At 40.3% G+C, this 20,612-nt stretch overlaps 1 long non-coding RNA gene across 1 annotated transcript; it reads right to left on the bottom strand.

Annotated features, from left to right (window-relative positions):
* Positions 1 to 2,378: 2,378 nt before the first annotated feature.
* Positions 2,379 to 12,743, bottom strand: LOC140193649 (uncharacterized). Its single transcript, XR_011884907.1, has 3 exons — positions 12,462 to 12,743; positions 11,797 to 11,941; positions 2,379 to 4,114 (listed from the first exon to the last, which is right to left on the bottom strand). It is a non-coding gene; the product is annotated as an uncharacterized lncRNA (long non-coding RNA).
* Positions 12,744 to 20,612: the final 7,869 nt, after the last annotated feature.

Genomic DNA, 20,612 nt, shown 5'->3' with positions numbered 1-20,612 from the left:
AACACATGATAACTTATGAAGGTAAGGATAAAAATCTACAGATGAATCACACATAAATAACAAACTAAAGTGCTTTAATATTAAATATTGTAAGATACCAAACAGATGAACCAGTGACACTTTGAATATGATGTAGCAGGGAATTCAAAAAGAAAATGGCCTGGGGGAAAGAGCTGTTTCTCATCCCAACTGTTCTTGTTTTTATGCATCAGAGTCTCCTACCTGATGGTAGAAAGTCAAAGAGGATGCTGGATGGATGGGTGGGATCCTTAATAATGTGTACTCAGTATTCCTGATAAATGTCCCCGATGGATGTTAGGGAGACTCCTGTGACCCCCTCAGCTGTTCTCATAGACCTTTGTAGGGACTTCTGGTTTGATGCTTAGAAATTGCCCAGGACATTGCTTTTAAAGTAGCTTGTGGTCAAGCCCTCTGGGGAAAAGGCAGTTCTGGATTGGGTGTTCTTTGATGAACCAGATTTGATTAGGGAGCTTAAGGTAAATGAAAATGTAGGAGGCAGTGATCATAATATATTAAAATTCACCCTGCAATTTGAGAAGGAGAAGCTAAGATTGGGTGTATCAATATGAGTAAAGAGAGCTACAGATGGATAAGAGAGGAGCTAGCCAAAGCTGATTGGAAGGGGAGACTAGTAAGGTTGCCAGTGTGTTCGTCCATCGTCATCATCGATGAGGACCTCAACACCATTTGATGGTGTCGAGACTAGCACATGATTTGGATTTAAGTGAGGGAGAGTTGCGCAGTGTCAGCCTCACTCTCTCTTCCCAATTCCCATCTGGATCCAGTGGCAAGACAGAGTCGAGACGGCCGGAGATGGGACTAGGCGCAGTGGATGACCAGGACGCCTTCTGTGTCTTGTTGTGCTCTACATGTTCCACGACGCTTGCAGACCGCCTTCTTGACCGTTGGACCTTCCATTGGTCTCGTCCGCTCAATCCGCCGGAGTCTGTCTTCACATGCTGGGATAGACAACTCCCTATCTCACCGAGGGTTTGAGACCCGTCGGCTACCCTCATCTGGTTTAGCTGGCTTGTCGAAGCCGTTGCCCGGGGTGTGGCCACTGTCGCATGCAAACAGCTATGGAGAGCCATAGGTAAGAGCTGAGTGCCAGGTGGGGACCAAAGGTGGACAAATTGCCTGAAAAGGATATGACATGTTCCCACACCAGAGGTGCTACCCCTCCCTGACACCCCATACACCCCAAGTAAAGGTTGCCAGTAAAGGAGCAATGGCTGCAGTATCTGGGAGTAACTCGGAGGATGCAGCATCAGTTCATCCCAAAGAAAAAGAGACATTCCAAAGAGAGGGTGAGGCCACAGTGACTGGGAAGGGAAATCAAAGACAGCATAAAAGCAAAAGAGAGGACATACAATATAGCAAGAAGCTAGAGGATTTGGAAGCTTTAAAAAACAACAGCAGAATACAATTTTTTTTTAAAAGAGAAAAGATGAAACATGAAGTCAGTCAGTAATATTAAAGCAGATATCAAATGTTTTTCAGATATGTAAGGAGTGAAAAAGAGACAAGTGGGCATTGGACTGCTGGTAAATGACACTGGAGAGGTAGTCGGCGGGGGGATAAAGAAATGCAAATGAACTGAATAAATATTTTGTGTTAGTCGTCAATGTGGATGACACCGGAAGTATGCAGAAATTCAAGTGTGTCGGGGAGCAGATGTGAGTGCAAAGACTATTACTACAGAGAAGATGCTTGAAAAATTGAAAGGTCTGATGGTAGAGTAGATATGTCACCTGGATGAGATGAACTGTACCCCAGGGTTCTGAAAGAGGTAGTGGAAGATTACTTGAGGCAGTACTATTGATCTTTTAAAACTCACTAGCTTCTGGAATGGTTCCAGAGGTCTGGAAAATTGCAAATTTTACTCCACTCTATAAAAAGGGAGGAAGGAAAATAACAGCTAATTATAGGTCAGTTACCTTGACATCAGTGGTTGGCAAGATGTGAGAGTCCATTATTAAAGATAAAGTTTCAGGGAACTTGTCGGCACAAGATAAAGGAAGTCACCATCAGCAAGGTTTCATTAAAGGGAAATCTTGTCTGACAAATCTGTTGGAATTTTTTGAAGAACCAGCAAGCAAGATAGACAAAGGAGAATCAGTGGATGTTATTCTTTTTTAAATTATGAGGACACACAGTCCTCTTTTATTGTCATTTAGTAATGCATGCATTAAGAGATGATACAATGTTCCTCCAGAATGATATCACAGAAACACAAGACAAACCAAGACTAAAAAAACTGACAAAAACACATAATTATAACATATAGTTACAACAATGCAAAGCAATACTGTAATTTGATAAAGAACAAGCCATGGGCATGGTAAAAAAAAGTCTCAAAGTCTCTCGAAAGTCCCATCATCTCACGCAGACGGTAGAAGGAAGAAAAACTCTCCCTGCCATGAGCTTCCAGCGCCACAAACTTGCCGATGCAGCACCCTGGAGTATCAGTGGATGTTATTTTCTTAGATTTTCAGAAGGTCATCAACATGGTGGCACATGTGGGGTGGTAAATTAGATAGCAGCCCATAGTGTTATAAGAAAGACACTACCATAGACAGAAGAAGATTAGCTGATCGGCAGAAGGCAAAGAGAGGAAATAAACGGGGCTTTTCTGTTTGGTTGCCGGTGACTAGTGGTGATATGCAGGGTCAATGTTGGGTCTGCTACTTTCCACTTTCTATATTAATGATCTGTATGATGGAACTGATGGCTATATGGCAAGGTGTGTGGATGATACAAAGATAGGTGGAGAGTCAGGTAATGTTCAGGAAGTAGGAAGTCTGCAGAAGGATTTAGACAGATTAGGAGAATGGGGAAAGAAGTGTCAGATGGAATACAATATAGGGAAGTGTGTTGTTATGTACTTTGGTGGAAGGAATTAAGGGATAGGCTATTTTCTGAATGGGGAGTGAATTCAGAAATTGAAGATGCAAAGGGACTTGGGAAGCCCATTGAAAGGTTCCATAAAGGTTATCTTGCAGTTTGAATCGGTAGTGAGGAAGGTATATCCAATGTTAGCATTCATTTCCAGAGAACTAGAATAATGCTGGGTATGTAAAGCCAGAATGTAATGCTGAGGTTTTATAAGGCATCGGTCAAGCTGCATTTGAAGTATTGTGAGCAGATTTGGGCCTCATATCTAAGAAAGGGTGTGCTGGCATTGGGAGGGTCCAGATGAGGTTTGCAAGAATGATTCCGGAATGGAAAGGTTAAAGTATGAGGAGCATTTGATGGAGCTGGAACAGTACTCACTGGAGTTTAGATGAGGGAGGATCTCATTGAATCCTACCAGATATTGAAAGGCCTAGGTAGATAGATAGTACATACTAAGGATACTTCCTATGGTGTGGAAGTCTAGGAACAGAGGGTACAGACTCAGAATAAAAGGACATCCCTTTAGAACAGGGATAAAGAGAAATTTCTTTAGCCAGAGGGTGGTGAATCTGTGAAATTCATTGCTACAGATGGCTGTGGAGGCCAAGTCATTAGGTATATATAAAGCAGAGGTTGATAGGTCTTGATTAGTAAGGCTGTCAAAGGTTATGGGAGAAGGCACACAATGAGGTTGAGAGGAAAAATAAATCAGCCATGATCAAATGGCAGAGCAAATTTGATGGGAGAATGGCCTAATTCTCCTCCTATGTTTTATGGTCCTTCATGTCAGCCTATTTTATTTTCATTAGAAGTTAGGAAAGAAAGTAAATAATTCAGGATAATAGATCTCAGCCATGGTTGTGAATTTTATCAATGTGTTTTATAATGTATTCATTTTTTTAATTAGTTTGCTACAGCAATCTAATTTACACAATTAATTGCAAAGCCTCTAAAAGTGATGGAACTTCTTGATTTATAAACTTTTTATTAAATTATCACCATTTAGTAATCTGACTTTGGGCTACCCTCTAAGTATTTAAGCTGATTTATATCAAGACGTTTAAAATCTTATCATTAAGCGTTCTTCAGATTCACTCTTGGCTGGGAGGGTCTATGTTTGAAGGTTCAGTCAGATAAACTTGTTTGAAATATAAATGACAATGACCTTAGAGGAAAGGCTGGAATTGTCCTCCAAAACCTGAAATAGGTAAACAAGAAATAAACTTTGTGATAAGTACTGCAGTTCAAAAATAGTGCAGAATCTGCACGAAGGATTGTTTGCAATATGTAAGGGAACAGTACATTGATAAAACAGGCCCATGTACTTACTAAAGACAAAACTTTTCACATGTGCTAACATAATTAGAATCAAGTTATTATCTCTGTCTTATAAGACTGAAATTTTGGTTTTGAGATAGCAGTATAGTGCAAAGACATAAAATTATTATAAATTACAAAATAAATAAATACTGCAAAAAAAAGAATAACAATTTCACGTTCAGATTGTTAAGAAATCTGATTGCGGAGGGGAATATACTGTTCTTGAATCATTGAATGAGCTTTGATCATTGTGGCAAGACAACAATGAAGAAGCATGGGACAGGTAGAACAACCAGTATTCCATGTAACAGCAGAGCACGGCCAAGGTGACCAATGAGGAAATGGTGATACAGCTGACCACATGGCCATAACTGTGGGTAATTAAAATAAACATCCATAAATATGCATATTAGTACTGGAGTTAGAGCAGGATCCAATCTAGTCAGGCAACTCAATTAAGTGCCTTAAGGCTAGAATGACTGTTTGCCAAGTTGGAATTGTTTAAATGTATTGAAATCATAATAGTAATTTATAAAATTGTAAAATTTTTGGAAATATCTGTAAAGAGTACAACACACATCTCTACTTTGTTACAAGATTCTACTCAACTATATTGCCTTAATTGCAAAACCGCCCCTCTTTAAGAGACAGAGGGTTTGACATATACTGTTCTATCAGAAAAAACAAAAGAGTGCACTATACTAGTTCCTTGAAGATTGCAGGAGAGATCAATAAGATTGTTAAAATATATATATTTTTTAAATTCTTTTATAAACTGTGCCATATAATGTATAAGCAGGGAGATTATGACAAAATTATATATAACATTAGGTAGATCCTTGCTTGACTACAATGTAAATCTGCCTTCTGTTCCCTCCTATGAATGGTCACCACATTATAAGAATGATGTGATTACAAAAGATAGAATGCAAATGAGATTTACAAAGGTTTACAAAGAAAAATTGTATCTATCGGGAAAGAATGGATAAACTCGAGTTGTTTTCTTTAGAAGCTGAGGGGAGACTTAATTGAGGAGTATAAGGTTTTGAAAGACCTAGATAAATAAACAGAAAGGATCTATTTCCCACAGCAGAGGGCTCTGAAAGAAGGATTAAATAATTGCAGAAGGATTAGAAAATGTAGGCAGATTTCGTTTCACCCAGAGGGTAATAGGGATTGTCTGAAAAGTGATAGAGGCAAAAATTCTCATTAAGCATTGGACTTGTACTTGAAGTACCATGAGCTGAAAGGCTACAAACCTGGTGCAGAAAGTGGAATTAGGTTGAGTAGTTCTTTATTGATCAGCACAAGCAGAATAGGTTGAATGGCCTCCTTTTGTGTCATTTGTTTTCTCTGACTCTTTTATTTCTTTGAATTTAGTATGACCTCTGTATCTAAGGGGAACTGGAAGATTCTAGTTTGTAGCTCCTCAATTTTAACCACAGCTTCCCTCTGCACTCAGTCTGGCCCAATTGATTAAATGTGGCCAGTTCATTCCCTTAACTCCTCTTTAACTTTAATTTCCTCCTCCTGTACCCTGCCAAACCTTTTGTTTATCATAGCTTCTGCAAATTTCTCTTCCACTATTCAGAGCACTTACAGAGACAGGTATGTAAAAAGGGCACGAAGGATCATTGAGGACCTGAGTCACCCCAACCACAAACTGTTCCAGCTGCTACCATTCGGGAAATGTTACCGCAGCATAAAAGCCAGGACCAGCAGGCTCTAGGACAGCTTCTTCCACTAGGCTAACAAACTGATTAATTCATGCTGGTACAAAATTGTATTTCTATGCTATATTGACTGTCCTGTTGTACATACTATTTACTACAAATCACTATAAATTGCACATTGCACATTCAGACAGAGTTGTAACGTAAAGATTTTTACTCCTCGTGTATGTGAAGGATGTAAGAAATAAAGTCAATTGAATTCAATTGTAAACACTCGTGCAGAGTCCTCATTTAGTACTTCACATATGCTTTATTCCTTCACAATCTCATTACTGACTCGAACAAATAACACCGTTTTTTTACTCAATGTGCCTACATATTTAGGTCTCCTTTAAGTTAGGTGCCAATCGATTTTATTTGATTTTTCCACTCCACATTTTACTTTCTTACATCTTCTATAGACTTTTAACATGTAGCCTGTTGTTTTCAAGTATCATGAAGCTGACATCTGTCTTATCTAACATGGTTCTGCTTAATCCTACATTTTATCTCCTTTATCATACTGGGAACTCCACTTTTATTTGCCCTCCCTTTTCTCTTTTCAATGAAAATAGCCAGACTGTAGACAGATCATCTCTTCAACGGTGGACCATTGATCTACTGTATTTCTCCTTGGCTGCTCTTTGACTATTTATCTGGATCAAAGGTTTAGTCAATTTGCTGAAATTGGGTCTGCTCCAATGAGCAATTTTTAAAATTCTGGAACACTCATCATCCTTGCCATTAACCAATCTAAATGATATGATGCTGCAATCAAAATCCTAGAGATCCTCCCCACTCTTATATCCTCCATTTGACCCACAGAAATTCTCAGACCTAGATCCCACAAATATCTTCCCCATTTGGCAGAAAGTACATTAATTTAAATAGTGTTCCCGAACACACATCTTTCTCTGCCTCTTAAATATGACCACAGCCCTTTTTTAATATGGAGATTGTATAAAATATAGGTGTTATTTCCTATTATGATTATTCTATAACCACTCCATGTACTTGTTCCTTTCATATAGAGCGTTGTAGTTCCACTACTTTTCTTAATTCCATTTTTGAACCCCTCAAAGGAATTTTCTTCTCCTAAATGAGTATTTTCACCACTGCTTATCTTTCCTTTACTTTCTTTAATACTTCATAATACAAATATGAACCATCCAAACTATGTTGAGCTAAACTTCCATTCCTACCATTGCCAATGTGTTTTATGTCACTGTTTTCATTTGCGGCTTATCAACCATTTTAAACAAACTGTGCAGATACACAGCTACATTTCAAGAGACTACGACCTCTGTATTGTCTATAATCACATGCAGCTCTACATTATTTCCATGCGAATTCTCTGTACCAATTGTCTATACGCCTTGTTGACATCCAATGCCCAGCTCTCTTCCAGCGTGAACCTTTCCCCTCTGCGCAGAATCAAAAGAAGTTGGACAAGAGCCCCCCACCGTCGAGGGCATCTTCAAAAAGCAGTGCCTCAGGAAGACAGACTCTTGCCAGCTAGGATATGCTCCCTTCTTATTACTACCATTACCGAGGAAGTTCAGAAGCCTGGAGTTGCACACTCAACATTTCAGGAAGAGCTTCTTCCCCTCTGTCATCAGATTTCTGTGCAGTCCATGAACGCTATCTCACTGTTCCTCCTTTGCAGAATTTATTTATCTTACCTTTATGTCTCACACTGTACCACAAAACAGCACATTTCGCAACATATGTTAGTGATAATAATCTGATTCTGATACTGACTCCCAGCTCACCAGTGCAGTGTTTCCAGCTTGGGTAGAAGAGACCTGTAGAACACATCCAATATGTACAGGTCTCTTCTACCAACTAAATATTACAATATACCAAACCCTCTCCTTGTGCACTATGTTTCTACTGATATATTAACCTTTTAAAACTCTCGCCGGCTCATCTGAAAATTACGTTGTCTCATTAAATTCTCCACATCTCCTTGAACTCAGATTGCAGAAATCCACCTTGATTCTCTTTGGAACTGGACCACGAATCTATCCTTCCCCCTCCAGTTCTCGGAACCCTGCACCTTTTCCAGAAGGTTCTGCAGTTTATCCAGGCACTTTAAGATGCTGTCACCTAAAACTAGTTAAAGAGAGCTGTTGTTCCGAAGGACTCCTTTTGTATTAACATCTTTCAACCCAGTTGCTATTGTGAACTGCTCCTTGATATAAAAACCGCACCTCCTGAAACCTGTGATCTGGGTTAAACCCCGCACGAAATCCAGCTTTCCTCAAATTCAGAAACCCACGTTTTGAACATTAGGTTATATATAACATTAGGTAGATCCTTGCTTTCTCACTTCGAGCGATCACCTTTGTGCAAGAATTGTAGGCTAATATTTCACAGCTGTCTCCCCATTCTGATTACAAACTTCCAAAAAGCTTTTGTAAAGTAGATCTACACTTTAAATTACGCTTGTTACTTTTCCGTATATCTCTAAACATAGGAACCATTTTAATCACGAAACAAAATAAACCATTTATTTGTTAACTGCTGATTTATAATCATCGGGTTCTGCCTACAGGACGTAAAACCGCGGGCATCGTTCCAGCCAATTTTCACTCTCGCCGGATTCTCAGCTTCTGATCCGCTTGCGATCCACAATTGTGATCATTCCAGCTGCGTCCAAGTTCACATTGAAAAATCCACATGGCCCAAGTTAAATGAATAAATACTTAGCGTAATTATAATTACTTACGAACAAATAGTTATTAAATATTCTCAGTAAACATTTTCCAATTAGACTAAAAAATACAAAACGTGTTGTTCGTGGCGGTTGGCAGGAAAGTAAACAGTTATTGTTCTCCCCATCTCTGGTTCTACCACCAGACAAAATGCAGATGCTATGTGGAAGTGCTTTGAAATATGAAAAAGACGTTGCCATTAATCGGGTGTCGACGGGCACGAAGTGAACTTCTAATCTAAGTACCTCAGTGTGGACAAAGCGCGTTTCGACAGTGGTTGAATTTTGATCCTTCCGGCCACCCGTTTCAAAACTCCAGCTGCTACGAGCAGAACCTACCAAAGGCGAAGGGGAACCCGCGAAGCAAAATAAACTCAATGACCACCCGGGGTATTTGCCTCCTGAGCCGCTCTCCGTTTTCCAAAGGGGAAGGCTTTTTTGCGCGGCAGGGCGAGTACGGGCACCTGGCGCCGGGCTGCGGTAAGGGCGAGAGTGTGCGCGACGAGTGCGGGTGCGGCCCCGCGTCGGGCGGTGGGCCGGTCCCGCGGGGGGAATGCGGCAGATCGTGTTGTCGGCGCTGGAGCACGGTCGGTGGGAGAGCCGGGGGAGCGGCGCTGCTGGCCTGGCCTGCCCTGCCCGTCGGAGCCACATTGACACGGAGGACAGGCACACTACCATCGCCACCGCCGCTCTTCGGGGTTTGGCTGTGCGGGGCCCGGCGGCACCTTGCAGCGGGGTTTGAGCACCGGAGACACTGCCTTTTTCTTTGCGCAGGTCCCTGTTGTAGAGGATGGTGAATTGATTGTGTGATTCTCCTCAAGTTTGTAGAATAAATGATAGAAGATACAATGACTCTGTTGTCTCTTTTAGGCCGCATCATGCGTTATTTTCTTCTGAGACCGGAAACTTTATTTCTATTGTGCATCAGCTTGGCTCTTTGGAGTTATTTCTTTCACACAGATGAAGTGAAGACCATAGTGAAATCGAGCCAGAATGCGGTGAAAATGATGAAAGGGAAAGTGGTGGAAATCATTCAGAATGATCGGTTCGGGGGGTTGGACGTTCTAGAAGCAGAATTTTCCAAAACCTGGGAATACAAGAGCAACAATGTGGCCGTTTATTCCATCCAAGGCAGGAGAGATCACATGGAGGATCGATTTGAAGTCCTTACTGATCTGGTCAATAAAAGTCATCCTTCTATTTTCGGGATATTTGATGGACACGGAGGAGAGGTGAGTCCCTATATATTCCCAGAGATGTGTTATTTGAATGGCTCTTCTATCAATGTCAAACAAAACGCTAGAATGATTTAAACTTGGGGAGAACAATATGGTAAAGTATTAGACGCTGATGAGAAAGTGACTTGTTAAAGCGGCATCATCATTGAAGTTAATGCATTCGCGGGATTGTGACATCCCCTCTGCCTTAAGCACTAAGATCACCAGTTGATTTGCCCTTAAAAGTACAGAGGAAAGCGACAATGTTTGCATACGGGATTTGGAGCCGATCATGGTTTGGAAAAATCACGAGATGAGTCTTGTTTAAGATAGTTGTCATTTCATTATGGCGGTGGCGATATATACTTCACATTCGGTTATTATATATGTACCATTGCTTTTTTTGATGCGGTAAGTGTGAAACACACACAGGAGAAAATCTTTTGGACTCGTGCAGTAGTATCTGTGATGCTTCTGTTAGATACATGCGAATTGCTGTGTTGTGAACGTGCGGGCAGTGTGATTAATCGGATGGAAGAAGGTTGTATGTTTAGGAAGAGCACGGGGATTTAGGCATTCGGTTTCACACAAGATTAGAATAGTGTGAATGCACAAGTACACAGAAAAAAAAATGCTGGGATACTTCAGCATAAACACTACAGAATACCGGGTCTATTCTCGAGAGTCATAGAAACAAAAGGCTGCAAGCAAAAAAAAATGGATTTGTTGGGATGTCAGCTGGCAATGGGGAATACAAATAAAGAAAGCTGTAAATGTAAAAGGGCAAAATGCTGAAAACCTGAAGCAAAAAAGAAACAAGTTGTTGAAAACACTCGCATGTCGTGCAGCGATTGTGCAGAAATAAGGACTTAACTTTTCAGAGGATGACCTTTCATCTCAACCGGGGGAAAGCAGAAATAAGATAAATCGTAAATTACAGAGCAAAGAGGGGGTGGGGTAGTGCGGTGTAGATGGGATGGCGATCAAGAGAGAAAAAATATTACATTCATTGCGCACTATACAGTTTCTGCTACACAAAAACAGATTGGATGGTCTAAATCAAACGTGTTCAATCCACAGGGATGACCCACACCTTTCATCTGGCTGCCCTTAACTCACGAGCCTGCCATCTCTTCTAACCACTCTTTCATAAGTTCAAGTGCTACATTTTCCTGATCCAACATTGAATTCACCAATCTCAGATAATCAACCTGTTCAACCTTAAAATATTAAATCTGCATTCTATTCCTGTCCTCTCCTGGTAATTTCGGAGTTCAATGTTCCCTACACCCCTCTCCCCATACACACACTATGCTTTTCACCACATTTTGCACCTTCAGCTCGCATAAACATCATTTGTCTAATCTAGACTTGCCCTCTTTTGCACTCACTCACTCTCCTCCTTCCCACAAATTTTAACTTGCTTTATTTGTACTATTTCATAGTTTTAGTTAAAGGTCACCGATCTGTTACTCTCTCCGCAAATACTGCCTAAAATGTATTTACAGCATTTTCTCTTTTTTCATATATATGAAAGTATAATGCTATTTTATTAGAAGATGAAGTATGTGTTGAGGCGTTTTAAATTTGTTAGACTGAACAATGAGCAATTCTCTGCAGGCGCTTGCGTGTGTTAAATAGGGCAAAGAGCAGGGAAGTTTTATATTCATAAAGGATTTTTTGTTAGTGATAAAGACCGAGCCATTGTGAACGTTTAAGAATGGTTTAGAAAACTGGTTGAGGGAAATATGAGCTGGTTGGTTCAATCGAAGGGAGGGGGGGAGGAACCTGCAGATACTGGAGATTTGAAATGGACGCAGTAAAAAAGGCCATTCAGCGGGCCTGGCAACTTCTCAGGAGGGAGAAAAAACAGTTGACGTTTGAATTGACTTTATTTCTTACATCCTTCACATACATGAGGAGTAAAAATCTTTACGTTACGTCTCCGGCTAAATGTGCAATGTGCAATTTCGGGTCGATCGTTCATCAGAATTTCTCCGTGTTGCGTTGAGTTTCCCACTTTTCTCAATTTTGTCATGTTCAGATGTTGGTATTCGAATCTGCAAAAAAAAGGTAAATGTTTGAAATGCTTCATAGGATGAACTGCTAATTTGCCTTTTGATGATTGATTTTGTATCACAAGAGCCTATATTGTTGCCTAATAGTTTGACGAACCCGCAGTGGGGTAAAAACGATTGCAAAGCCCTTTTCCCCGTTTAAAAAAAAGACTAATAGTTCACTTCCTATAAAGAAGCACTCCATTATTTTTCTTCGGATCTATTTAGAAAGTTTTTTGGAGTAGAAACAATTTGTCCTGACGAAGGGTCTCGGCCTGAAACGTCGACTGTACCTCTTCCTAAAGATGCTGCCTGGCCTGCTGCATTCACCAGCAACTTTGATGTGTGTTGCTTGTGACAATTTGTGCCTGATGGTAATTTATAGGTCTTCTAACACACGAACTACATTTGTTGAACTGAAATCCAAATGTAATTTCCAAATCAGAAAATGTACGACTGTAAAATGAAATTCTGCATGAAATAATGTTAGATGTTTGCGGTGGATCGAAACTTCGAAACTCACGTTGTCCCTGTGCGCCTGATGTGTCTGTTTAATCAAGACCCTGCGCAGGGTCAATGTGCGCTCGCGGTCGTCCTCCTCACAAAAATAAACACTACGTTGCCATGATTTTGAAGGCTGCTATCTGTGCTGCAGAATGCTTTTATTTGCTTGTGGGCGAAGTAAATAATAATAAAAAAGACTTCTCTGGAATAGCCGGGGTGACCTTTTTCGGTCAGTCTGGGGAATTGTATTTATCGTGTTTTTTTCCCCCCTGTGGGTTTTGTTTCCTGCAGCATTGTTGGTCATCAGTTACGATCGCCTTCTACCGTGACTACTTTAATGGATTCTATTATTATCTCATTTGAATTTCTGTCTTGAAGTTGAATGATTTTATTTTTAGAGGTTGTAAAACAAATTCCAGAATTCTCGTCAACCTTGAAATAAGCTCGTGTGTTGCCGAGTGAAATGGGAGAACGCGCCTGTCCTGATCTCGACCTTCATGAGTGTTCCACTGTGAATGTTTAACCACAGCAGACGAGACAGTACAGAAGTGTAACCTTCATGGAGGCTAACACGCCTCTTGGTTCGTCACCACGATTTTGAGGAGATGGCAGTGATGGGAGAACTAGTCACGTTGGCAGGGGATTTGGGAGGTGGAATAGCAGCAGGTAGATACAGCTGTGTGTAGCTTGTGTTAGTGTTTAGGGGATGGCTGTTTTGGATAGATGGTGCACCTCTGTTCTGACTTCATCGATTGAGCTCAACATATGCGACCTTGCATTTCACAGTTCTGCAAGCAGCTGTGCCCTACAACCAGATTAAAACGTGTTCGGATTACTAAATAATATCTACACTATCAATCACCTCTGCCCTGCTCCTGCCTTTCCCACTGAGCTTTAATTTAACTTGCTTTTCGATAGCTCAGTAGAATGCCCCTTAGGGTACAAGTGCGCTTTCTGATAACTCCTTCACTATTAAAAGAATTGCGTGTTAACTGTAATCTTTATGCACGCAGCGTCTTTCGTTTTACAACGCTTTTAAAATGAAATAGCAGTTTATGCTTTTGCAACCAACATTGATTGCCCGTGATGTGACAAGGAGCAAGCATTTAATGAAAGATGATGCCTCCACAAGGATTACCACCCTCCTGTAACATCTTCAGACGGATACAGGGGATGGTAGGATTTAATTATAATTACTGTTAGAGTCCTTGAGCGTTTCAATTTTGCATTTACTATCATGTTGCCAAAGGGAAATAGATAAAACAGTTTTGTCAACGGTAAGGGATACTTTAAATGTTAAACAAGAAAAAAACTTTTTTGAGAAAAAAATGACAAAGGTAGCGCCATTGTACTAATCCCAACATGGTAAAAATGTGACAGTATTCTACTTGGAATCAAAGCTTCATGAATGTATTGCAGCCAGTATGACATTTTTAAAATTATATTACAAACTGAGTATTTCAGCAAGATTAGAATCCTAACTTTTTTATGTACAATACACGTACATTAATAACTCTCAACAGTTTGCTGACAGTACAGGAATAGATAGGAGAGTACGTTGAGAGGACCCAGAGAGACAGAATTCATTGGGTAAGTGGAGACAAAAAGACAGCAAAATAAACATGATAAGGGAAGTGAGGTTATGCACTTTGGTAGGAAAATTAAAAAGGCAAAATGTTATTTAAATAAAAGCAACACACATAAAAGTTGCTGGTGAACGCAGCAGGCCAGGCAGCATCTCTAGGAAGAGGTGCAGTCGACGTTTCAGGCCGAGACCCTTCGTCAGGACTAACTGAAGGAAGAGTGAGTAAGGGATTTGAAAGTTGGAGGGGGAGGGGGAGATCCAAAATGATAGGAGAAGACAGGAGGGGGAGAGATGGAGCCAAGAGCTGGGCAGATGATAGGCAAAAGGGATACGAGAGGATCATGGGACAGGAGGTCCGGGAAGAAAGACGGGGGGGGGGGAACCCAGAGGATGGGCAAGGGGTATATTCAGAGGGACAGAGGGAGAAAAAGGAGATTGAGAGAAAGAATGTGTGTATAAAAATAAGTAACAGATGGGGTACGAGGGGGAGGTGGGGCATTAGTGGAAGTTAGAGAAGTCGATGTTCATGCCATCAGGTTGGAAGCTACCTAGACGGAATATAAGGTGTCCTATGATCCTCTCGTATCTTCCCGGACTTCCTGTCCCATGATCCTCTCATATCATCCTCTGGGTCCCCCCCCACCCTTGTCTTTCTTCCCGGACCTCCTGTCCCATGATCTTCTCGTATCCCTTTTGCCAATCACCTGTCCAGCTCTTGGCTCCATCCCTCCCCCTCCTGTCTTCTCCTATCATTTTGGATCTCCCCCTCCCCCTCCAACTTTCAAATCCCTTACTCACTCTTCCTTCAGTTAGTCCTGACGAAGGGTCTTGGCCTGAAACGTCGATTGCACCTCTTCCTACAGATGCTGCCTGGCCTGCTGCATTCACCAGCAACTTTTATGTGTGTTGCTTGAATTTCCAGCATCTGCAGAATTCCTGTTGTTTATGTTATTTAAATAAATTTATTTTATGTAAAAGCAGTTGCTGGGATATCTGAGAGATACAACAGGTTATCATGCAGACACAGCAAGTAATTAAGAATGCAAATGGGATCGTGCTTTATTGCCTGTAGATTAGATCACAAGTGAGAATGTGCAGAATGATTGAGCAGTGTGACCACACTGTATGGTTTTGGTATCCTTCACAAAGGAGGTATAGTCTTGGGATGAAATGTAGAAGGTTCTGAAGGAATTTGACAGAAGAGATGTTGTGAGGATGTCTTCCTTGGTGGCAAAGTCCAAAACCAAAAAGCATGGTATCAGAGAGGAGTAGGCCAGTGAGGATTGAGATGAGGAAGAATGAGTTATAAATGTTTGGAATTCTGTATCAAGTGAGCTGTGAGTGCTGGGTTACTACTACATGCATATGTTCAAAGTTTTGATGGCTGGACTTTCAGACCATGGGAGGGTCAGGGATTATAGAGTTCTGATTGGAAATGAGTTATCCTATGAATAGCGAAAAGGGTTCAGTAGTGGAATAAATGAGATTTATTCCAGAGTTCAGAAGGTTATTTTTGAACTATGAGTGAACTTTAGAACATTCCCTTGTTAACTGCATTTAAAACCTGTGACTTGAGGGAAGTAGGGTAGGATGTAGCAACAGAATCACAAACACAAAAAAAATCTGCAGATGCCAGTAATCCAAAGCAACACACACAAAATACTGGAGGATCTCAGCAGGCTAGGAAGCATCTGTGGAAAAGAGTAAACAGTCAACATTTCAGGCCAAGACCCTTCATGATCTCAGCCTGAAACATCGACTGTTTACTCTTTTCAATAGATGCTGTGGCCTGCTGAGTTCCTCCAGCATTTTGTGTGTGTTGCTTAGGATGTAGCAAACTGATTTTTGTTTTGAGGCCAAGAACACAGAATTTCGCCAAGACCTCATCATAATTATTGTTGTGACTTCCCATTAAGCTATCAGTTGAGCTAATAAGCCCACATCTGTTAAACAGAACAGCAACAAGAGATCCCAGTAATTAGAAAGGCTGGAGGAGTGGGTTGCTGTATAGAGCTGGGGAATCAGGGCTGGGAGTAATGAGGGAGACAATAGTGAGAGTGCATTGCATGGTGTTGAATATATTTCTGTTGAGCAGTTGTGAGAGAGTTAGATGATTGGCAGGGTGGAGTTTATTGGAGCTGCTCTTTTTCTCCTGTTGACCAACAAGGAATGCTTTTAAGGCATTTAATCTTCTTCAGGTAGTTGTATCTCTCTCTGTACATCTTGTTGCCTCAATAAAGCAACCAGCATAGTCAAAGACCAACCCTGACATTCTCTCCTCTCCCCTCAGCCATCAAGCAGAAGATGCAAAAGCCTGAAATCATGTACAACCAGGCTCAGTGACAGCTTTTACCCCACTGTTTTAAGACTATTGAATGGTTCCCTAGTTTGATAAGATTGCTCCTGATCTCACTGTCTGCCTTGTTATGATTTTGCATCTTACTGTCACCTGCACTGCACTTTCTCTGTAGCTATTATGTTTTATTCTGCATTATGTTACTGTTTTACCTTGTGCTATCTCAATACACTGCATAATGAATTGATCTGTACAAACCGTATGCGAGAAAAGTTTTTCACTGTGTCTTGGTACACATGACAGTAATAAATCAATTCCACTTCCAGTTCTGCTTCCTTTTGTAGCTGAGATTCCTGAGGCTGGGGCAGTGTACACATCTACGGTTGGATTTTAAATCAAGTTGTAGTGGTGCATTGGAAATCCAATACAAGTACAGTGTGTCATTGATATGTTCCATCCCTCTTTGGTGAGATACTTGCCTCAAAACTGTATTAATGGGCTGTGAATACATTCCCTAATTTTACATTTTTGACATTCCTGATGCTTTCCCACATATTAGTATGATTAATATTAAGGTTATTTATCATATCCAAAACTAATGTTTTCTCATTGGAAATTAGATGATGTATCAGATAGTTCAGTACCTTATTGCAAGGTTTTGTAGAAGTGAACCACATACTTCATAAGCATTCATACCTATTGTTGGCAATGTGATCAGTTATTTATTTTGCAATACATCAAAGTGCTGTTACTGAGCAGGTATTCCTTTCATTTTGCTGTAAAATGAGATATATAGAGAAAGGTGCCCTATCTAATAATTTTATTTTCAGTTAGCACAATGTAAAATATAGGATTAATTTTAGCTTTTGTGTATATCCTATGAAAGGTTCTGTTGCTACAATACTTAGAGCAATCAATTGAAAATGCATGCACCATTTAAATAAAAGAATATTTTTGGTCTGCCAAAAACCTGTTTCATCCAGTGTTTAAATGTTTTTTATTTGCAGTACCTGATTAAATTCACTGTTTGCATAAGGGCTGTGTATGATTAGGGAGCATTATATCTTGGAGCTGTGGTATTGAATTGTGCTACCCCATGGATCGAAACAACACAAGTAATTAGGTGGCTTGCGTTCAAGTGCATATTTTTTATTTGATTTATTTTTGTTTTTATAATGCCCCCTACATAGAAGAACAAGATAAAATATGAAATAACAAAATGAGGAAACGGGGTTTTCAAAGTGCTTTTGAAGAAAGCCAATGAATGGAACACATTGTGAAAAGGTCATTGGCTTTGGGATTAAAAAAATAGTTCAGGCTAATTACTTAACAAATTCTGCCCCATCTAGACATTTTGCATTGAGGAGGTGCCAGTCAATATTAGGGAAGTTGAAGTCACCCGTGATAGCATCATTGTTATTTTGGCATCTTTCCAAGATCTGCCTCCCAAACTGCACCTCAATGTCTGTTGGGTGGGGGGGGGGTCTATAGAATACTCCCAGTAGAGTGATTGCTCCCTACTTGTTTCTTACTTCCACCTACACTGACTCAGTAAACGATCCTTCCTGGATGTCCTCCCTTTCTCTAGCTGTGATACTATTCCTGATTAGCTATGCCACTCCTCCACCTCTTTTACCTCCCGCCCTGTCCCTTTTGAAACACCTGAACTCTGGAATATCCAGCAGCCATTCCTGCTCTTATGACAGCCAAGTCTGTAATGGGCACAATGTCATATTTCCATGTACTGACCCATGCTCTTAAGTTCATCTCCTTTGTTTCTGATACTTCTCACATTTAAATAGACCCATTTCAACCCATTCAACTGACTGTGATTATGCCCTTTCCATTGCCTGCCCTTCCTCACAGTCTCTCTACGGGCTGCATCTTCCTTCACAACAACTGCCCCATTCTCTGACCTATCCTTCTGCTTCCCACCCCCCTGCCAAACTAGTATAAACCTTCCCCAAAGGTTTTATTCTTGGCTGGAAATTCTAATGCATAGAGTTCCTCAAGCACTGGTGAAAGGTTGTTGCTTTTTTCCTTCATGGAAAAAATTGTAAACTGGAACCGAATCTGGATCTGGGAATTTTGGGTGGAGGGAGGGGTGGTGAAGTATGAGGATTCAAACAGAGGAGAAGGCTGGTGGCTGAAGCCCAAGGTTAGGGTCTGTGATTGGTTCCTAAGAAAGGTAGGTGGCCAGTTGGTAATGGGGTTGGAGTTGCCTTCAAGGACAGTGAGGATTAGTACTGGGATTGTGGTTGGGAGGGAAATTACGAAGATTGCCAGGGCTGGTAAAGTGGTCTTCAAATATGGTGCTGGCTACCAGTGCTCCCGAAACTTCAGAACATCAGGGGACCAGGGGAACTTTGAACATCAGTAGGGTTAGAGAATGGGGAATTCCTGAACATCTGGAGGTTGGGGCCTGGGTTGCGTGGAGTCAGTAGTGAAATTGGGGAAGGAATATATTGGTGCCATATGGGAAGGTTCAAACTTATCTGACAGGATCCCAATCCTGTTATGTCATGGTAAAGCATGGTTTTCCTAGGAATAACAATGATGTTGGATCATACAAGAATTGAATTAAATTCAGTAACCTTAAAAATTAGATCTATGGCACTTCACCTGTGACAGGAATATGGTTCACCCAATAATGTCAATACATGTGAGTAACAGGATTAAAGTCAGATTTCAATTACATGACATTCAAAGGAATCTGATATTTGCTTGAATTTCTAGGCCTTTAACTCTATGCTGATACTGTCTACTAAGCAAAGCAGATTTAAATTAATTGTGTCCAAATCTAGTACTGTGTGAAGAATTCAGATCTGTACTGAAAAATGTACTTTTGTAGGAAGTACAGGCTCTTGGGATAAAATCTGTAAATGTTGGAAATGTTCAGCAGCCCAGGTAGTATCTGTGGAAAGAGAAACGGAGTTAATAGTTCAGGCTGCCAGTCTTTCATCAAGTTAGTTCTTGAAAGTCAACCTTGCCAGTTAGAGTTTATCTTTCAAAATAGTTTGCAAGTGTGCTTTTTTCTAGTTTGAATATGACAGAAAGAAAGTAATTTCCTAATTTGTATGTACTTTCCAATGCTCTTTGGTTGATAATACATGTTATCATATATTTTAAACACTAATGCTGCAGGATTGTTGGTTGCCAGCCCCTCCTATCTGTAAATGAATATCATCTGCTTGCTGAGAGATTCAGTAGAAACATACAGTCTTTAACATCTAGGCCAGGTAAACATTGCAGAATATTTGATCACATAGGATACAGAGAAACTGCCAAATATATTTTTGGTGTTTAGCCTAGTGCTGCTTTCAGGAATCTAGCTGGTTATTTCTACTGTAGTAAACTCATTTTAGTTCATGTACTGATACTTTTGCAATCCAGTGTTACTTCAGAAGCCTAGAATGAAGAATAAAATTTATTGCTAGCAATTTTATTAAATGTTACATGAACAAAGAACGAACAAAGAAAGGCAAGACAAAAATTTGTTGTGGTTGTCTCATATTCGGAATACAGATAACAAAGAATTCCAATGATAACAATTAACCTATAAGATAGCCGAATTCAAGTGGTGTGACACTGGCTATGGAAAGCAAAGAAGTTTCTAGAAATATACAGAAGCCACTATACTGTTATTGCTCGATAATTAACTGAACGATTAAATGTATGGCAAATAGGTGATTGTATAAAATTACAAACAAGCACAGGAAAACTAAGCTACAAGAAAAATAACACTACAGTACATCACACCCCAATCCAACATTAAACTGCTGTTGATTTGCAAATCTGTGCCCATCTTTCCGTGGCTCCATTTTTGAATTTATTCGATTCTATTTCTACCCTTACCAAAGCAAGGAAATTTCTCCAATAAAATTGTCAAGTGCCAAGCCCTGTGATTGATATTTGAGTGTACTTATAGAAAATGGAAATGATCAAGCACTACATTCACTTCCAGTTCCTTTCTTGACTGGCTGAATGGAATTGACCTAATCATCTTATATATTCAACCAGAGTCAGAGCATTGACATTCATGCCTTCTGTCTGTCATACACAGTAGTCTATGTCTTCCTCTTGTTCCTTATCTGCACATCACTATTAAGAAACAACACCTAAGAACTTTGCTCCACATGTACGCATGATGCAGACACTAACCTCAAATTTTCTACCTTCTCTCTTACCCTTTCTTTTATTCTTGTGTGTTGCTTGGATTTCCAGCATCTGCAGATTTTCTCTTGTTTGTCTCTTATTCTTCTGCTTTTGTTATTTTCCAGTGGAATTAT

Source organism: Mobula birostris, unplaced genomic scaffold (genome assembly GCF_030028105.1).
Source record: "Mobula birostris isolate sMobBir1 unplaced genomic scaffold, sMobBir1.hap1 scaffold_672, whole genome shotgun sequence".
Lineage (NCBI taxonomy): Eukaryota > Metazoa > Chordata > Chondrichthyes > Myliobatiformes > Myliobatidae > Mobula > Mobula birostris.
This window is presented reverse-complemented; position numbering and strand designations above follow the sequence as displayed.